Here is a 20,977-nt window from a genome sequence, read left to right as displayed (position 1 = left end):
GGAAGTGTAGGGGGGATAGATGAAATAGGTGGAGGGAATTAAGAGCATAGTTATCATGATAAACACTGTATAATGTATAGAATTGCTGAATCTTTATATTGTACAACTGAACCTAATTTAACACTCTATGTTAACTATACTGGAATTAAAATTAAAAATAAAAATGTCCTTGGACGTGGTGGCACTTCTAATTACAGGATATTCAGAAAAAGGAAATAAATGGCAAAACATTTTTTAGATAAATAAATGTAAGAAAATGTAAGAAAAAAATTATAGTATAGTAGGTAGTTTCTATCTTGTGTGCTCATAATTTCCTTATTAAAAATCACATGCTGTTAATGCTGCCACACAACAATTATTCTATATATTGGTAGGACAAACCAAACCAGAATTAAAACAATCCATTTGAATTTTAATAATCCTCAGTTAAATGTGGTATAAAGAAATTTTTGAAATTGAGTAGGAATAGAAAAGCTACAGCAAATTGACTGATTATTATCACTTCCTTAGTACAAAGATGTTCAAACTGCTTTTTAAGCGAAATTATAAAATATGTTTCAACTCTTAGGCTTCTAAAAAAAACTATTTTAGAATAAAGTAAGAATCTTTACTTTGACCACCACAGATATTTGGAGTTATGGATTAGCCCACAAATCTGAAAAGGAATACACAAAATGGCTCTAAATATCAAAGATCTTTTTCACAAAAAAAGATTAAAATTTATTTTTATTTATCTACTCTAAAATCCAAAAGCAAGGGAAGTTATAATAGAGAGAAAGTGTCTTTCCTCAAGAAGTCACTAAAACTTATTTCATCTAGTAAATTTACTTCACCTTGAATAAATCAGGCCTTTGCCTTGCTGGAATGGTCAAGGATCTACCTAAACTCCAAATTTTAGTTATGTGGTACACATTGTTTTTTCTGCTAGTATTTCTCTTCCTCCTCTCCTTCCTCCTCCTCTTTTGATCTCTCATCATTCTTTCTTTTCCTTGTCCCTATCCTCTCTCCCTTTTTTGTTTTTTGAGGTAATTATGGTAATTCCCAATTTTCCTGCTTGAAATATGTTACAATTCATCCTTAAGTAACATTTTAAGTGTTTTACTTTCAATATTTTCCCACTTCTTATTATAGAATGTTCAAAGAAAATCAAATGCACTCATTTACACAGAATCAGAATATCAGAAACCTCACACATTTTACTGTGCTGCTATGGTCTTACATCACTCTAATATGTTAGGAATTTCAGTCCTCCCTTTTTTTTCTGTGTCCTGGCAAAAATGGGTCTTTGGTCTCAGAATTTCCTACAAACTGTAATTGACTCTCTAACAGAATTGTCTAACTTTTCCTCGACTGACCCCTTATTTCCTCGATAGATAGTTAGATGTAGCTATTTGATTAGATTTAAATTATTTTATTTGGCAAAACTATTCCACAAGTTGTGTGGCTTATACTCTGTTTATAACAACAGAAATCTTACTATTTACCATCAGTAGTGTCAGATATTATCAGTCTGATCTATTTAGAATAAATTCCCTCACAACCATTTACCCAATAGTATTGTTTGCATTGATAATTATGGCATATGTCAATTGTCTTATTATAGACTGGAAATTAATAATTTAAAAAATCAAATTTTTAGGTCCAGTTCCCCTATATACAAAATATTTTCATGATTTAATTACTTAACTGAAACATAATTACCAGGTAGAGTGGTTTAAATATTTGAATTTTTCCTTTCACTTATCAATATTCAGGATAATTGATGCCTCAATTATGAATCTTTTTATCTATAGACCTTTCAAATCCTTGCAGAAACTGCAGGTCTTACTCTTTTTTGGTGTTCAAATTTTCTTGGTTCTGCTAAATGGAAGTTCATTCAAGTCCATTCAAGTTCCTGCTTTTTTTTCTCTTTCTCCTCTTTTATTTTCCTTTGTAATAGATACCCACCAGCAATGTATTTAAAAAATTAATTTTTACATCATTGTATAATTTCATGTAGTTGTAAGACATAAGAGATTTAGAGTTCCCTTTACACTCCTCACCCAATTTCCCCAGTGGTAATGCCTTATGTATTTATAGAACAATATCACAATGAAGAAATTGACATTGACATAATCCATCCATCTGATTTCTTGTATCCTTTTTATCAAACTTCAGTCATTTAAAAAAATTAATGTTTATTTTTTTTGGAGAGAGAAAAGAGAGCAAGTGGGGAGGAGCAAAAAGGGAGAGGGAGACAGAATCTGAAGCAGGTTTCAGGCTCTGAGCTGTCAGCACAGAGCTGGAAGCTAGGCTCTAACCCACCAACTGGGAGAGCATGATCTGAGCTACAGTCAGATGCTTAACCGACTGAGCCACCCAGGTGCCCCAAAATGTCAGACATCTTTGATTTCTTTTTGTTCTGGCCCAACAATATGATCATGTTGCATCTGAAGCACTTTGGGCATCACACCTGAAGTTAATCAAATTTCAAAGATTTCCAAATTATTTGTATGTATGTATGTATGTATGTATGTATTTTTATGTAGTTTATTGTCAAATTGGTTTCCATACAACACCCAGTGCTCATCTCAACAGGTGCCCTCCTTAATGCCCATCTTCCACTTTCCCCTCTCCCCCACCCTCCATCAACCCTCAGTTTGTATCAGCATTCAAGAGTCTCTTATGATTTGCCTCCTTCCCACTCTGTAACTTTTTTCCCCCTTCCCCTTCTGACTTGTCTTTGGTTGAGTTTCTCAGGATCCACATATGAGTGAAACTATATGGTACCTGTCTTTCTCTGTATGACTTATATCACTTAGCATAACACTCTGCAGTTACATTAACGTTGTTGCAAAAGGCCAGATTTCATTCTTTCTCATTGCCAAGTAGTATTCCATTGTATATATAAATCATATCTTCTTTATCCATTCATCAGTTGATGGACATTTAGGCTCTTTCCATAATTTGGATATTGTTGAAAGTGCTGTTATAAACATTGGGGTACAAGTGCCCCTATGCATCAGCACTCCTGTATCCCTTGGGTAAATTCCTAGCAGTGTTATTGCTGGGTCAGAGGGTAGATCTATTTTTAATTTTTTGAGGAATCTCCACACTGTTTTCCAGAGCGGCTGCACCAGTTTGCATTCCCACCAACAGTGCAAGAGGATTCTTATTTCTCCACAACGCTGCCAGCATCTATGGTCTCCTGATTTGTTCATTTTAGCCACTGTGACCGGCTTCCCTGGGGAATGCTACCAGACATTTAAAGCAGAGATAATACCTATCCTTCTCAAGCTGTTCCACAAAATAGAAAGGGAAGGAAAACTTCCAGACTCATTCTATGAAGCCAGCATTACTTTGATTCCCAAAACAAAGATCCAGCAAAAAAAGAGAACTACAGGCCAATCCCTGATGAATATGGATGCAAAACTTCTCAAGATACTAGCAAATCAAATTCAACAGCATATAAAATGAATCATTCACCACGATCAAGTGGGATTCATTCATGGGCTGCAGGGCTGGTTCAACATTCGCAAATCAATGTGGTACATCACATTAATAAAAGAAAAGATAAGAACCATATGATCCTGTCAATCGATGCAGAAAAAGCATTTGACAAAATTCAGCATCCTTTCTTAGTAAAAACCCTCGAGAAAGTCGGGATAGAAGGAACATACTTAAACATCATAAAAGCCATTTATGAAAAGCCCACAGCTAATATCATCCTCAATGGGGAAAAACTGAGAGCTTTCTCCCTGAGATCAGGAACATGACAGGAATGTCCACTCTCACCGCTGTTGTTTAACATAGTGTTGGAAGTGCTAGCATCAGCAATCAGACAACAAAAGGAAATCAAAGCATCAAAATTGGCAAAGATGAAGTCAAGCTTTCACTTTTTGCAGATGACATGATATTATACATGGAAAACCCGATAGACTCCACCAAAAGTCTGCTAAAACTGATACATGAATTCAGCAAAGGCGTAGGACACAAAATCAATGTACAGAAATCAGTTGCATTCTTATACACTAATAATGAAGCCACAGAAAGACAAATAAAGAAACTGACCCCATTCACAATTGCACCAAGAAGCATAAAATACCCAGGAATAAACCTAACCAAAGATGTAAAAGATCTGTATGCTGAAAACTATGGAAAGTTTATGAAGAAAATTGAAGAAGCTACAAAAAATGGAAAAACATTCTGTTCCCATGGATTGGAAGACTAAATGTTGTTAAAATGTCAATAGTACCCAAAGCAATCGACACATTCAATGCAATCTCAATCAAACTTGCACCAACATTCTTCTCGAAGCTAGAACAAGCAATCCTAAAATTTGTATGGAACCACAAAAGACCCCAAATAGCCAAAGTAATATTGAAGAACACCAAAGCAGGAGGCATCACAATTCCAGACTTTAACCTCTACTACAAAGCTGTAATCATCAAGACAGCATGGTTTTGGCACAAAAACAGATGCATAGACCAATGGAATAGAATAGAGACTCCAGAATTAGACCCACAGAAGTATGGCCAACTAATCTGTGACAAAGTAGGAAAGAATATCCAATGGAAAAGTCTCTTTAACAAATGGTGCTGGGAGAACTGGACAACAACATGCAGAAGAATGAAACTAGACCACTTTCTTACACCATTCACAAAAATAAACTCAAAATGGGTAAAGGACCTGAATGTGAGACAGGAAAGCATCAACACCTCTTGGGACCTGATGAAGACAAGAAGCTTCTGCCCTACAAAGGAAACAATCACCAAAACTAAAAGGCAAAAGATGGAATGGGAAAAGGTATTTGCAAATGACATACCAGACAAAGGGCTAGTATCCAAAATATATAAAGAACTCACCAATTTCCACACCTGAAAAACAAATAATTCAGTGAAGAAATTGGCAGAAGACATGAATAGACACTTCTCTAAATAAGACATCCAGATGGCCAACAGGCACATGAAAAGATGCTCAACATGACTCCTCACCAGAGAAATACAAATCAAAATCATACTGAGATACCACCTCATGCCAGTCAGAGTGGCTAAAATGACCAAATTATTTCTAAGACATGGTATTAAACGTGATAAGTTAGGCATTAGGGTCTTCACTGATGCTAAATTGCTATAGCTTCTAAGACTTTTCAGTGTTCAGAGCTAGCAAACATTCATTATTTTATTAAGAAAAATAATTGTTTATAGTGATAGTTTCTCAAATAAAGGTTACAGGTTTTTGTTTTTGTGGTTGTATCTTAATATTCTTGAATTTGTATTTGTATTTCTTTCCTCTTTTACTGCTAATCTTGGGTTATATTGCTCTCTGGCTTTTATTTGGATACAACAAAAGCATGGATTTGGGAAGAAACTGGAGATTTGGAAGCACATAAAAATATTCACCGGTTTTTAGTTCACAACTCCTATGAATCAAATCTCAGCACAGAGCTTTTTTTTTTCTTTTTGGGGGAAGGGATTTGTGGCAGGACAATCTGTCAGGTATTGGGTAAATGGCTTTCTGTTGTTGCAGTCCCAAGGCACTATACTAACCTTTGTTGGGTTCCTTATGTCTACCTACAGCTTTGTAAACTGCCCCATGAACACTTTTGAAATTACTCAGGTTAAATTTGATACTCTTTTTTTTCTGCCTGAACGTGATTAACACAACAGATCATTCTGGAAATCACAAGAAATACATATTTATTTAGATCCTGCTGTATTTTTTCATTTGTTCCAGATAATTTGAATTAAAAAAATAAATAAAATATGTGCTTTCCCCTCTAGAAATCAATAGGCTAGTTGGTGAAACAAATAAATAATTCCTCTGAATACAATAAATTTATCACAGAACTATGAATGAGCTTTTTGAAGTACAAAATTAAGCTGCTTATTCCATTCTAGAAGTTAAATAGGCCTTTTAGTGAGGTATATTTATTAAACTTTCCTTCATATATTGAAAGAATGTTTTGAAGAAAGTATGAACTTGTTTATTTTCAAAATACACACAAAATATAGAAAGTGTATTGTACATGGTAGTTTCAATAAGTACATATTAAATGATTAGTTGGATATATAAGCACAGATAATCAAACACTCAAAATATTTGTATATATTTTCAGCCTAACTGAAAAACCATGCAAGTTTTCTCACATGATTTTTAGTAAATTTTACTGTCTTTCACTCAATTTACCATGAGAACATGTAATGTAATAATCTCTTTGTGTCCTTATAAATTTTATCTTAGTTAGATTTGATGGCTTTGAATGAGTGTTTGGGAGATTGGCAAAGTCTACTCAAATTTCAGTTAAATTTTACATTGTGAGTCATGGAAGTAATGATCAAGAAAGTAAAGATTTAATGGGTTAACCTTAAAAATAACTAAGATCAACAAAATGGCTAACATTTGGACTGTCCGTGAAGCATCTTTCCTGCAATGGTCACAGGCCTATGGTTGAATACCCTCAGTTATTGAAATCTTATTTTCTTTGGAGTCCACCCAATCCATTTTATTTCAAGTCTGACATTTCAGAAAATTGTAGAGTTTGTAAATATATCCAAGTCTAGTTAGATATAAGGAATAGATTGTTTACATTATAAGAATTTGATGTTCAGTCACTCAATTGTATTTTAGATTAACTATTAATATGGAATTTCAAAGATTTTTTTTTCAATATAGTACTTTCATAACCAATTAAGTTTTTGATTTCCAAATAAAAATTATCAGAAACATCACTGTAAGCACTGAGTTTTAATTGAAGCTGAGGACTAATTTAAATCACATTTCATGTTATAGTATCAATCCGTTGCACATCTTGCTTAAAATATCAGTAGTTATTCTAGAATAAGATATTGGCTTTCCAACGCAAGCTATTAAAACTTTCAAGCACAATTGGAGCATAGTTATTGATAAAAAAGTAATGTTACCAGGACTCAATTACCAAGACAGAGAATTTCACTAATAACATGAAGTAACATCTTTAGGCTTCTTACTTGCCTCCATTCCATTTTTTTTTTTACAGGCATTAAATTACTATCTAAATTATGGTAGTTTGCTGACAATTATAATTTATTAAAAGTCCACTTTTGCCATAAAACCCCAAGATATATCTGAACACATCAGAAGCAAAAGGCTACATTTTTAGAGAACTTGCAAGCTACTTATATAGCAGCCACATAGTGTGAAGTGTGTGTGTGTGTGTGTGTGTGTGTGTGTGTGTGTGTGTGTGTGTACTCTTAATTCTAAATCTTAGCAAACCTTCAAAAAGTACACACATAAATAAGGGGAGCAGATGAAATGAGCCATGAATAAGAGAAGACCTAAACATTTCCACTTATGTATACTGGTGAAATAAATATCTCATGACAGTGTTATACAAAGTGTCCTGACAGGATTGTGTCCTTCTGTGAGGGGGTGGAGGCAATCAATGAAGACATGGCAAGGAATAAATATTCTGATCCTGATTCCAATCTGCTCTGATTCTTCAGTTTCCTACCTCTCCCTCCAAATGACTGAGCTTAACCAGAAGCTGGGGGACAAAGAAGCGTGTTGACATAGTCCATGCTTGCAGTCCATGAGCCTGTGTAAACTGGCCTCAATCCCCTCAATCAAAGAATCTCACACACAATCCTTCATTTCCTTTTCCTCTTCTAGCTGACAGAAATGCAATCAAATCCTCAGGATTACTTTGGGAGCCATGAGCAGAAGACAGCAAACATCCACAAAATGGAACGTGCCTGGATCCTATGTTATCTCTTGCAGGTGAGCTGTGGGATCAGGTACACCTGCTTTGGAATGTGTGATGTGAGTACAACCAAACAGTGTTGGAAGTTCCTGATATCTTGAGTTTTATCCACTAGAGCAGATAGCATGTCATAATGATCATGACACAGCAAATATTAATAACCATACCAAAAATTTCACTATCCTATTTATCAATTAATATACTTACTAAACATTTATTAAGTGAGAAGCACTGTACTAGATACAGTGGATAAAACAACATTTGCCTTAGAGACTTTAGAAAGTTTAAAGACTTTATATAAACTTAAAAAACTTAGTATAAGCTATAAAAATATTAGTAAAGTGCAGTACTTTAGAAACATACTGAAGTATTTAATGGCAGTATACTTAAAATTCTGTGTCTACTTACAGTTAGGTATACCTGGAATTCTATCCTCCATTTTCTGCCTGGCAAATTGGTGCTTATTATTTAAGGCCTATTCAATCGTTATCTCTGTGCTTTCCACATGTATTCTCCTTTATACTTTTCTACTATATTGAGAAAACCTCTCCTATAGCTCTCTTGTAACTCCATATTCATAGTTTATCACTGAATGTTGTATATATTTAGAACTAGACCCTGATATATTTATCTTCCTTTTATCCTCCGTGCCCATAAAAATGGTTGTGTACATATTTAAGAATAATCCTTATTGCCTCCGCTTTGTATGATGTGTTTAGTCCAGATATTCGGTTATATAGCCACCGTTGCCCCTATCATTATTCCCAGGGAGCCAAGTTTCCTTTAGAAATGGGGTTCCATGTGGCTGGCTATGGTATATCACATTTTCTGAAACATGTTACCCTGCTAGTCCACCCTATCAGCACTGATCTAAGTGTGTAGGTGAAAAAATAATCCATATAGTTGTTGAATATAGTCATGTGGAAGCCATACGTTTTCCTCTGGGTTGTACTTAAGAATATAGATTGCTTCTTATTTGATTCCTTCCAAGACCTAGCATAGTGCCTTTTGCATTTAAAATACCAAATAGGATTTCAAACAGCCTTTCCCCATCTATTTGTGTAATTCTACGCTAACATAATCAATGGGATAAAGTTTCACAAGAACCCATGAGAATTGTCCATTGATGCTAGTCACATTTTGCAGAGCCGGGCAGAATTTGCTTTTCTCCTTCTCTGTATCGTATCTTCCCCAAGTTTCTGATAGTACACAGTTTTGATTGCTGCTCTCTAGTCTGTTCCATCTGCTACTCTCTTATTTCCCAGCAGACAAGCCACTGTACTGTGTCACTTTAATTTCTGCTTTAGTGCCCGTAAACTGCTTCTCCAACTTACCAGCCAGGCTTTAGCTCACCATAAAGCACCTGCTAGGGAATTCGACTGCCACACATGTGGCCAGACTGGTGACTGTAGGATGCTTTCAGAAATAAGGTGAAAGTGCTTGTGGAATTGAGGTCAAAAACCTCCCTCATTTTTCTTAGTGGTTAATTGACTGTGTTTTTTAGATGGACTGTGAGTTATGGAATGTTATTGTTCATAGGGTCAGGGACAGAAATCAACAACTTCTGTCACTAAAATCTCTAGCTTCTTTAAAAGGCCAAATGAAGGCCACAGCACACCTGCACATGTTTTTGGTGCCATACTACTGTTAATGGCAGGAGTTTATTCTGCCAAATTAGGATATAGCTACAATGTAAACTTATCACCTAATTCAGGTACTAAGTACACAGTCATCCTATAGAGCTTCTGCACAGATCCCAGTCTTAGCCAAATTTGTCTTAATTGACAATTAATCAGCACTTGATTGAGCTTCACATATCATGCCACATATAGATAGCTGAAAATTCAATTAAAAAATAAATGTTTTTCTTTCAATGACATAGGGTAGACTCCTAACTAATAGAGTCAAATACAGATATTCTGGAAGAGTGAAATTGTATTTTTATCTTATACATATTTTTAATTAAAAAATTTAATCTTTATCTATTTTTGAGAGAGGGAGAGAGAGCATGAGTGGGGGAGGGGCAGAAAGAGAGGGAGACAGAGGATCCAAAGCGGGCTCTGGGCTGATAGCAGAGAACCTGATGCAGGGCTCAAACCCACAAACCACAAGATGATACCTGAGCCAAAGTTAGATGCTCAACTGACTGAGCCACCCAGGTGCCCCTCTTATATACATACTTTTGTCCTAAAGACAAACAGCTTTTCATGATTCATGATTCTCAAGATTAGCCATTGTTCCTTTGATATTTAATGGCAATATTTATTTTTAATCACTTCCTTAAGTATACACTTCCAATAAGTATTCTCTTATTGAAATATAAGCAGAATCAAGTCTGTTAATTCATCTCTATGCATATACTTTCTGGAAGGGAAAAAAGTGAAATATTTCATTTTTAGCAAGCTGTAGTCCTAAACATAAATCTAAGAGATTCTTAGATTTTTAAATTTCAGATCTGGTCTTTAACTTTAATTTCGTAGAAATCCTACTAACACAGGAACACTCCGATTCTATAATTCTCATAAAAAATGGTCATATTACACCTGAATATTTTCCCTTTAATTTGAATTTATTTTTTTGTAATTAAAATTACCTGTAATTGTTTCTGTACCTTGTTTAATTCATTAGTTATACAAAGAAAATTGTATCTCAAGAGGTTGGTAATACTCTGCAGGCCAAAAGGAAACTCATATTTTTCAAGCCTCTGATCACTTTATACCAGGATATGGTAAGATACAGGAGCTTGCTAATAGCAAGGAAGCTAATCTTCTAAAATAGCTCTTTTTTTTTTTAAATTTTTAAACGTTTTTATTTATTTTTGAGACAGAGAGAGACAGAGCATGAACAGGGGAGGGGCAAAGAGAGAGGGAGACACAGAAACAGAAGCAGGCTCCAGGCTCTGAGCCATCAGTCCAGAGCCCGACGCGGGGCTCGAACTAATGGACCGCTAGATCGTGACCTGAGCTGAAGTCGGCCACCCAGGCGCCCCTAAAATAGCTCATTTTTAAACATATTTTTTCATCTGGTTATTCTTTCTTCAAGTAGTTGTATGTAAAAACATAAAAGTGAATAAACACATAAAAGATAAGTTGCTCTGCTTAAAGGCAATGAAGATACAGAAACCTACAAGGTGAGTCCTCTGATAATATTTCTATTCAAACATATGAGTCTGCCTTAGTGTGTCATGTGTACAGAAATGCAAAAATGTATGCATGTCTTCTGTGTATCATCTATCTATAATGTATAGGAAAATGATTGGAGTCACAGAATTATGAAGTACCATTAAGAAAAAATAGCTATTTAACCATCACTATAAAAAGTAGTCACTTCATGATAGAAAGAAAAAAAAATTAAAAGCAAATAACAGAACCATTAAGAATATAGACTTGAGGAAAAAAATATATATATAAATAAAGAACAATAATAAACTTAGGCATAATACTGACACAATTGATTTTAAAGATCATGATTTATAGGAGTGGAAATGCAAATACCTAAGTAATTAGATGTTATACAGCTGTACACTTCATTATGTTGACTATTTTCAGGACTTCCCACATTCTAAATTTGTTTAATGCTTATTTATTTTTGAGAGAGAGAGGCAGAGTGTGAGTGGGGGAGGAGCAAAGAGAGAGGGAGACACAGAATCCAAAGCAGGCTCCAGGCTCCAAGCTATAAGCACAGAGTGCAACGCTGGGGCTCAAACCCACAAACCATGAAATCATGATCTGAGCCAAAGTTGGACACCCAACCGATTGAGCTACCCAGGCACCCCTGGAACTTCCCACATTCTAATTGGGGATTATAATTCCTTTTTATTCAGTTTCATCATAACTCTCTTTTACATACTTTATTTCATTTCTTATTTGTAATTTCTGATATATAACTGTATATGTTTCAATTATATACCTCTAAATTTTCTACAGAAAAAAATTCCATTATCGATTTTTTCTCAAGTTTTTATTTAAATTCCAGTTAGCTAATATACAGTGTATTATTAGTTTCAGGTGTATAATATAGTGATTCAACAATTCTATACAATACTCAGTGCTCATCATGAGAAATCTGCTCTTATACCCTTTCAACCACTTCAAGCATCCTCCTACCCACCTCCCACCTAGTAACCATCAGTTTGTTGTCTATAGTTGAGTTTTTTTAATCTGTTTGTTTTTCTTTGTTTTGTTTCTTAAATATCACATATGATTGAAAGCATATAGAATTTATATTTCTTTGATTAACTTATTTCATTTACATAATATTCTCTACATCCATTCAAATGGCAAGATTTCATTCTTTTTTATGGCTAAGTAATATTCCATTATCTATCTGTATCTGTATCTCTGTCTCTATCTCTATCTCTGTCTCTGTCTCTATCATCTCTACTTTATCTATCTGTATCTTCTTTATCTCTAATCATCTCTTCCTTATCCATTCATCTATCAATGGAACTTGGGCTGCTACCATAAATTAATTATTTAAAGACTGCTACAATAGGGACACCTGGGTGGCTCAGTCCCTTGAGCATCTGACTTTGGCTCAGGTTATATCATGGTTTGTGAGTTTAAGCCCCGCATTGGGCTCTGTGCTGATAGCTCAGAGCCTGGAGCCTGCTTTGGATTCTGTGTCCCCCTCTCTCTGCCCCTCCCCCAATTGTGCTTTGTCTCTCTCAAATAAATAAAAAGAAAATTTTTAAAATGCTACAATAAACAGAGGGATGCATATATATTTTCAAATTATGTTTTTTGTTTTGTTTTGCTTTGTTTGTTTTTATTCCTTGGGTAAACACCCAGTAGTGGAACTACTGGATCATATGGCAGTTCTATTTTTAACTTTTTGAGGAAACTCCGTAGTGTTTTCTACAGAGTCTGCCCCAGTTTGCATTCCCAGCAATGGTGCCTGAGGGTTTGTTTTTCTCCACATCTTCACCAACATGTTGTTTCTTGTGTTTTTAATTTTAGCCATTCTGACAGGTATGAGGTGATATCTCATGACAGTTTGATTTACATTTTCGTGATGCTGAGTGATGTTGAGCATATTTACATATATCTGTTAGCCATCTGTATGTCTTCTTTGGAGTCATGTCTTCTGCCCATCTTGTAATTGGATTATTGGGGCATTTTTGGTGTTTAGTTGTGTAAGTTCTTTATATATTCTGGATACTAATCCTTTACCAGATATGTCATTAGCAAATATTTTCTTCCATTTAGTTGGTTGTCTTTTTTGTTGATAGTTTCCTTTGCTGTGCAGAAGCTTTTTATTTTGATGTATTCCGACAGTTTATTTTTGCTTTATTTCCCTTGCCTTAGGAAATGTCTAGAAAAATGTTCCTAGGGCCGATTTCATAGAAAATACTGCTCTCTTGTAGGATTTTTATGTTTGTAAGCTCATATTTGATTATTTAATAAATACATTTTGAGTTTATTTTTGTGTGTAGTGTAAGAAAGTGGTCTTTCATTCTTTTGCATGTAGCTGTCTAGTTTTCCCAACACCATTTGTGGAAGAGACTCTTTTTCCCATCGCATATTCTTACCTACTTTGTCAAAGATTAATTGACTAGATAATTGTGGGTTTTTTTCTGGGCTCTGTATTCAGTTCTATTGATCTATGTGTCTATTTTTGCACCAATACCATTCTGTTTTAGTTTCTATAACTTTGTTATATATCTTGATATCTGGGATTGTGGTGCATCCAGTTTTATTCTCCTTTCTCAAGATTGTTTTGACCATTTGAGGTCTTTTGTGGTTGCATACACATTTTAGGGTTATTTATTTTAGGTATGTGAAAAATGCTGTTGGTATTTTGGTAAGGATTGCATTAAATCTGTAGATTGCTTTGAGTAGTGTAGATATTTTTAAAATCTTTTTTCAAAAATTTGTTTTTCTTTCAATCTATGAGTTTGGAATATCTTTCCATTTGTTTGTGTCATCTTCAATTTCTTTCACTAGTGTTTTATAGTTTTCAGAGTACAGTTTTTTCACCTACTTGGTTAACGTTACTCCTAGGTATCTTATTATTTTTGGTGCTATTGTGAGAGGGATGATTCTCTTAATTTCCCTTTCTGCTACTTAATTACTACATACAGTATCATCTCATCTGCAAATTGTGAAAGTTTTACTTCTTTTTTTACCAATTTGGGTGCCATTTATTTCCTTCTCTTGTCTGACTGCTGTAGTTAAAACTTCAAGTATTATGTTGAATTAAAGTGATGAGAATGGACATTCCTGTCTTGTTCCTGAGCTTAAAGGAAAGTCTGCCAGTTTTTCATCAAACATGTTATCTGTGGCTTTTACAAATGTGGCTTTTGTTATGTTATATTCCCTCCAAACCTACACTATTGAGGGTTTTCATCATGAATGAATGCTGTACTTTGTCAAATGATTTTTTTTCTGCATCTATTGAGATAATCATATGGTTTCTATCTTTTGTTGATGTGCTGTATCAGGTTGGTTGGTTTGTGAATATTGAACCACAGTTGTATCCCAGGAATAAATCCCTCTTGGTTATGGTGATTGATTCTTTTAATGTATTGTTGGGTTCGGTTTGCTAATATTTTGTTGAAGACTTTTGTATTGATGTTCATCAGATATATTGGTCTGTGTTTATCTGGTATGGAGTGACTTTATTTGGTTTAGGATCAGGGTAAGGCTGTCTTCATAGACTGAATTTGGACGTTTTCCTTCCTCTACTGTTTTTTGGAATAGTTTGAGAATACATATTTATTCTTCTTTGTGATTGGTGAATTCACCTGATTGTGAATTCACCTGTCTGTTCCTGCCCTTTTGTTTGTTGGGAATTTTTTAAATTTTTTTTTTTTTTTTTTAATTTTTTTTTTAACATTTATTTATTTTTGAGACAGAGAGAGACAGAGCATGAATGGGGGGAGGGCCAGAGAGAGAGGGAGACACAGAATCTGAAGCAGGCTCCAGGCTCTGAGCTGTCAGCACAGAGCCTGATGTGGGGCTCGAACTCACGGACCGTGAGATCGTGACCTGAGCGAAGTCGGACGCTCAACCGACTGAGCCACCCAGGCGCCCTGTTGGGAATTTTTTGCTTACTGATTCAACTGATTGCTGGCAATCATTCTATTCAAATTTCTAATTCTTTCTGACTCAGTTTTTGGAGGTTACATATTTCTAGGAAATTATCCATTTATTCTAGGATTCCCAATTTGTTGGCATATAATTTTTTATAATATTCTGTTATAATTGTTTTATTGGTATTGGTTGTTATTTCTCCATTTCATTTCTGATTTTGTTTATTCAAATATTTCCAATATGTCATTTAAAGTCACTGCTTCCTTGTAAGGGGGTATTAAAGTCTCCTACTATTATTGTATTCCTCATGATCACTTCCTTAATGTTTGTTAATATCTGCATTATGTATGCGCTTTCATATCAGGTGCATAAATATTTTCAAGTGTTATATCTTCTTATTGAATTGCTTTCTTCATGATTATATAATGTCTTTGTCTCTTATTACAGTATTTGTTTTAAAGTCTGTATTGTCTGATACATGTACTGCTATCTTGGCTTGCTACACTTCCATTTGCGTGACTAGTGCATTTGCATTTCTTCACTTCAAATCTCCCTGTTTCTTTAGGTCTGATATGAGTCTCCTGTAGGCAGCACAAAAATGGGCCTTGATTTTTTATCCTTGATTTTTTATTCCATCACCCTATATCTTTTTGTATGAGTGTTTAGTCCATTTACACTCAATGTAATTTTTGTTAAGTATGTACTTAATACCATTTTGTTATTTATGATTGTTTTTGTAGTTTTTGTCTGTTTGCTTCTTTTCTTGCTCTCTTTTATCATGGTTTGTTGGTTTTAGTAATATACTTGGATTCCTTTCTCTTTATTTTTTCCATACTTATTACTGGTTTTTGATTTGTGGTTACCCTGGGGTGTGTATTTAGCAACTTATACATGTAGCATCTGTATTAAGTTCACTGTCACTTACTTTTGAAATCACTTTTTACTCCTCACTTCCTACGTTTTAGGAGTATGGTGCCCTAATATATATCCCTTGACTGATTTTTATAAATATATTTATTTTTATTGCTTTTTTGCTTTCCTTATACCTTTTAAAAATGTTTAATGTTTATTTATTTTCTGAGAGACAGAGCACAAGAAGTGGAGGGGCAGAGAGAGAGGGAGACACAGAATCTGAAGCAGGCACGAGGCTCTGAGCCATCAGCACAGAGACTGATGTGGGGCTTGAACCCACAAACCCTGAGATCATGACCTGTGCTGAAGTTGGACACCAAACCAACTGAGCCACCCAGGCGCCCCACTTTCTTCCTTTCTTACTGCTACTAATGTTCTTTCATTCCCACTCACAGAGTCCCCCTTAACATTTCTTCTAGGGTTATTTTAGTGGTCATGCTTTCCTTTCTCTTTTGTTTGTCTGTAAAACTCTTTATTCCTCCTTCTTTTCTGACTGACAGCTTTGCTGGATGGAGTATTCTTGGCTGTGTGTTTTTTTTCTTTCAGAATTTTGAATATATTATGCCACATCCTTTTGGCCTGCAAAGTGTCTGCTGAAAACTCAAGTAATAGCCCTATAAAGTTTTCTTTGTATGTAATTGTTTTCTCTTGCCACTTTTAAAGTTCTCCATCGCTATTTTTTTTTTTGTCATTTTAATTACTTTATGTTTTGGTGTGGACACACTTGGGTTGATTTTGTTGGAGAATCTCTGTTCCTCCCAGATTTGGATGTCTGTTTCCTTCCCCAGATTCAGGATGTTTTCAAATATTTCTTCACATAAATTTCTGCCACTTTTCTTTCTCTTTTCCTTCTGTGATCCCTATAGTGTCAATGTTTTTATGCTTAATGGAGTCACTGAGTTCTCTAAGTCTATTTTTATTTTTTTTATTATTTTCTATTTCTCTTGTTCAGCTTGATTGCTTTCTATTACTCTGTCCTCCAGGTCACTGATCTGTTCTTCTGATTCTTCTGTCTCCTATATATGACCTGTAGTGTATATTTAATTTCAGTTGAGTTCATAATCTCTGGTTATTTTTTATTTTTATTTTTTACCTCTTTGTTGAGAGTTTTTCTGAAGTTCTCCACTTTTTCTCAAGTCCAGTGAATATCTTCATTACCATTACTTTAAATTTTTCATCAGGCATATTACTTTATCTCTGTTTCCTCTTTTCTCTTGCTGTGATTTTGTCCTATTCTTTCATTTGACACATATTCTTCTGTCTCGTTTTGTGTAACTCTCTATGTCTGTTTATATGTGTTAGTAAAGTTACCTATGCCTTCTGCTCATGAAACTAGTAGTCTTATGAATAAGAGTTCTTGCAGGGCAATGTCCCGTGTTCACCAGAAACTGGTGCTTCAATGGTGTCTACTATGTGTCTTATGTGTACATTACTATTGTGGCTGAGTCACTTTTGCCTTCAGTCCAGTTGTGTGCAATGGCTCTTTTTGCCATTGTGGGCAAGGTTTGGTCCCTGTGTGATTAGTTAGCCAATCTGGGCCTACCTTGGGTTTGAGTCGTCAAACCAGGAGTTTGCCAGAGATGTTTGTGTCTAGCCCACCGCTAGGGCTGCAGTGGGACTGGCATGTGTGGTTGTATTTCCCTATCTTCATGCAGGAGTCACTTTGGAGTGGTGCTGGCCCTTCTCAGTACTGCATGCACATTGCCAGTCTTGCGGCACTGCTTGGATGGATCCTGCCATGGATGTTTTAGAGGAAGCAGGTCCGCAGGAGAACACAGTGGCAGAGCATGCAGTGTTAACCTGGTTTGTGCTGGTTTGCTGTGGAACAGGATCTGTAGCTCTTTTAGAAAACTCTTGCCATGGGGTTGGATGGTGAAGGCACACAGACTGTCAGGGTGGAGTGCATGGCATCAGCAAGGTATGAGCTGGTCTGCTGCGGGAGGAGACCTGCATCCATTGGAAGACCAAGGCTGGCTAGGTTGGAAGGTGCTGACCAGCAGAAGCACATAGAGCAAGGCATGCTTTAGAAAGCTAGGTGGAGAGTGTTGCATTGCACTGGTTCCTACAGATGTCCATGTGTTTAGGCTTAGAGGCAGTAGAGGTAGATGGCACATACCAGCTCTTTGGTTCTTGGAGAAGTCTCTTAGATATCTCTGCCCCTTCAGTACACACTCTGAGACCAGAAAATAGGTATTCCTCCAGTGCACCCCAAGTGTTTTTAAATTCCTGCTTCTATGTTGTATCTCCATAGGACTCTTTACTGTGTTATCTCTTTAATATAGGGACTCAGTCTCCTATCACCCTCTTGGCTATCCCAGAGCAGAGCTACATATTTTTTTTTAGAATTCCAGGGGTAAATCCCCACTGATTGTAAGAACTCATGAGATTAGGCCCTTCTGTTTTTCAAAGGCAAACGTTATGGACATTTTTCTTCCTTTTGTGGGTTCCTTGTTCCTGGGGTGCTTTATGTGAATGTCTGTTTCTTTTTTCTTATGTAAGTGTTGTCTGGTTGCATCCATGGAACAAAGGGAGCTTAGGATCCTCCTACTCTGCCATCTTCCCCAGAAGTCCTATGTGTAAATAGTTTAGAACAAAATTAAAGATAATTTAATAATCTTAGAGGGCTTAAATGACTTATCAATCGTCACATAGCTAACCTATATCTTAGCTAAGTTTAGTTCTTAAATTTAACTACTAAGTCTTATAATTATGTATCAATTTGTGGCATTTCCTAATTTCTGTTTAATGTCAATAAGATTATATTACAAGTTCCATATGCGTTTTAAATTGCAAAAATTTTTCATTTAATATCCAAAGGTTATGGTTAATAGAGAAGAATTAACACAGTGCGTTCATGAGGGCTGATTTTTATATGATTCACTGTTTATTTGCCTGGGAGTGTATGGATAAGGAGAAAAGGGCACAGTGGAAGAAATTTATAGTCTAGCCTTCAGCTCATTTTGTGTTAAGATCAAGTTTTGTGTCCTATTACTTTTATCTGGAATGCTCCATGATTGGCCTAAGTAGTAGATACCTAGAATTCAGATTTTGTCCTAAGGATTGTTTGCTGGAGCCTGGATCTGCATTATACCTCCATTCTGAATAGTGCTCATACTGTCATCTCATAACTGACCTGCCTCACCCTTTCCCTTTTTTAATAACCTTCATGTGTGCTGCATTTTAAGACTCTAATGCAATGCTTCTCAAAGTGAGGTTCCTAGACCAACACTATCATCAGTAGCATCTGAGAACTTTTTATATTATAAAATATATTTTATATTATATTTTATACTATAAATATAATTATTAAATTATATTATTTTTAACTTTATTTTTGAGAGAAAGAGAGAGGGGTAGTATACAAGCAGGGGAGGCAGAGAGAGAGAGGGAGAGAGAGAATCCCAAGAAGGCTTTATGCTGTCAGCAAGGAGCCTGACACAGAGCTTGATCCCATGAACTGCTAGATCATGACCTGACCTGAAATCCAGTCAGATGCTTAACTAACTGAACCACCTAGCCACCCCTACAAAATTATATTCTTGATATATAACCCCTGACCTACTGAAATATAAGCTCTGGGTCTGAGGCCCAGAAATGTGTATTTTAATAAGTCTTAGAAAGCGATCTGAAATATGTTAAAGTTTGAAGAGCCTCAGAGCTCCAGCGTAAAAAGTAGAGATCCATTCCTCATCATTACTGCTTCTGGTATTCTGTACAGCTGGAGTGTCAATCCTCTTATTTTTTAGTAAGAACACCACTGACAGCTAAAGTCCAGTGCTGTTCCTTAACCAAGAAATGGGTTCTAGAAGCCCTAAGATACTGAATATCATTTTATCTCCCTTATTGCTTCACAATAAATCTAATAAAAATCTTTGTTCCAATCTCTTGAGTATCTCTTGTGTGCCTGGCATTTTGTAACTCATTTAATTTTCATTATAAGCATAATGAGGATTACCCTTTAGTATTTTTGGGGTCTCAGGTACAGAGGTTTGAGATATTTACATTCCTTAGTTCACAGCACAGTACTGTCACTGTGTTTTGTAAAAGAGGCAATATATAGGAAATAGGCAAGCATCATTGTCTTCTTTTATAATTCTGCATGTATTTCATAAAATAAGCTTAGTGTTTTTAAATGTGTATATACTTTTTAATTTCTTTTTGTAAACAACTTAACTGAGATATAATTCACATGGCATACAATTCACTTACATGACATGTATAATTCAATGGCTTTTAGTATATTCAGAGTGTAAAAAATATTTTCATTATACCAAAAAGAAACCCTGTACCCCTTCCTCATCACTCGACAAACCCCTTTCCCTACCCTCATTCCCAGCTATAAGTAATCACTAATCTATTTTCTGTTTTTATAGATTTGCCTATAATGGAAATTTCATGGAAATTTCATACAAAATTCAGTCTTTCGTTAATGATTTATTTTATTTAGTAAAAGATTTTCAAGGATTTCCCACATCATAGAATGTCAAATAGCTTTAATTCTTTTTATTGCTGAATTATATATCAGTACATAGATATATAACTTGGTATTTATCCATCAATTGATGGGTATTTGAGTTGTTTCCACTTTAGGGCTATTATAAATAATGTTGCTATGGACATTCATATACAAGTTTTGTGTATTTTTTAAATATTTTATTTAAATTGTAGTTAGTTAACATACAGAATAGTGTTACTTTCAGGTGTACAATATCCAACCCTTCCACACCTCACCCAGTGTTTATCACATCCCCATCATCTATTTAACTGATCACCCCACCCACCTCCCCTCTGGTAACCATCAGTTCTCTATAGTTAAGAGTATATTTCTTAGTGTGTCTCTCTCTGTGTTTTGTTTTTCCATTCACTTGTTTGTATCCTAAATTCCAAATATGAGTGAAATCATATGGTATTTGTCTTCCTCTGATTGGTTTATTTCATTTAGCATAATTCTTTTTAGCTCCCTCCATGTCATTGCAAATGGCAAGATTTTATTGTTTTTCTTTTTTTTTTTTTTCTTGGTGTTTTGTTGTTGTTGTTCTGAGAGAGAGAGAGAGAGAGAGAGAGAGACAGAGAGAGAGTGAGGGAGGGACTAAGAGGGAGAGGGGGGATTTTAAGCAGGCTCCATGCTGGCTGGCTACTGCAGCGCTGCATCTCACAAGAGTGAGATCATGACCCAAGCCAAAATAAAAAATTAGACACTTAACTAGCTGATCTACCAAGGTACCCCTAGATTTCATTTATTCTTTTCTTATGGATGAGTAATATTCCATTACATATATATATATATATATATATATATATATATATAGAC

Source organism: Leopardus geoffroyi, chromosome D1 (genome assembly GCF_018350155.1).
Source record: "Leopardus geoffroyi isolate Oge1 chromosome D1, O.geoffroyi_Oge1_pat1.0, whole genome shotgun sequence".
Classification (NCBI taxonomy): Eukaryota; Metazoa; Chordata; class Mammalia; order Carnivora; family Felidae; genus Leopardus; species Leopardus geoffroyi.
The sequence above is the reverse complement of the archived record's forward strand: the minus strand, read 5'-3'. Positions refer to the sequence as shown.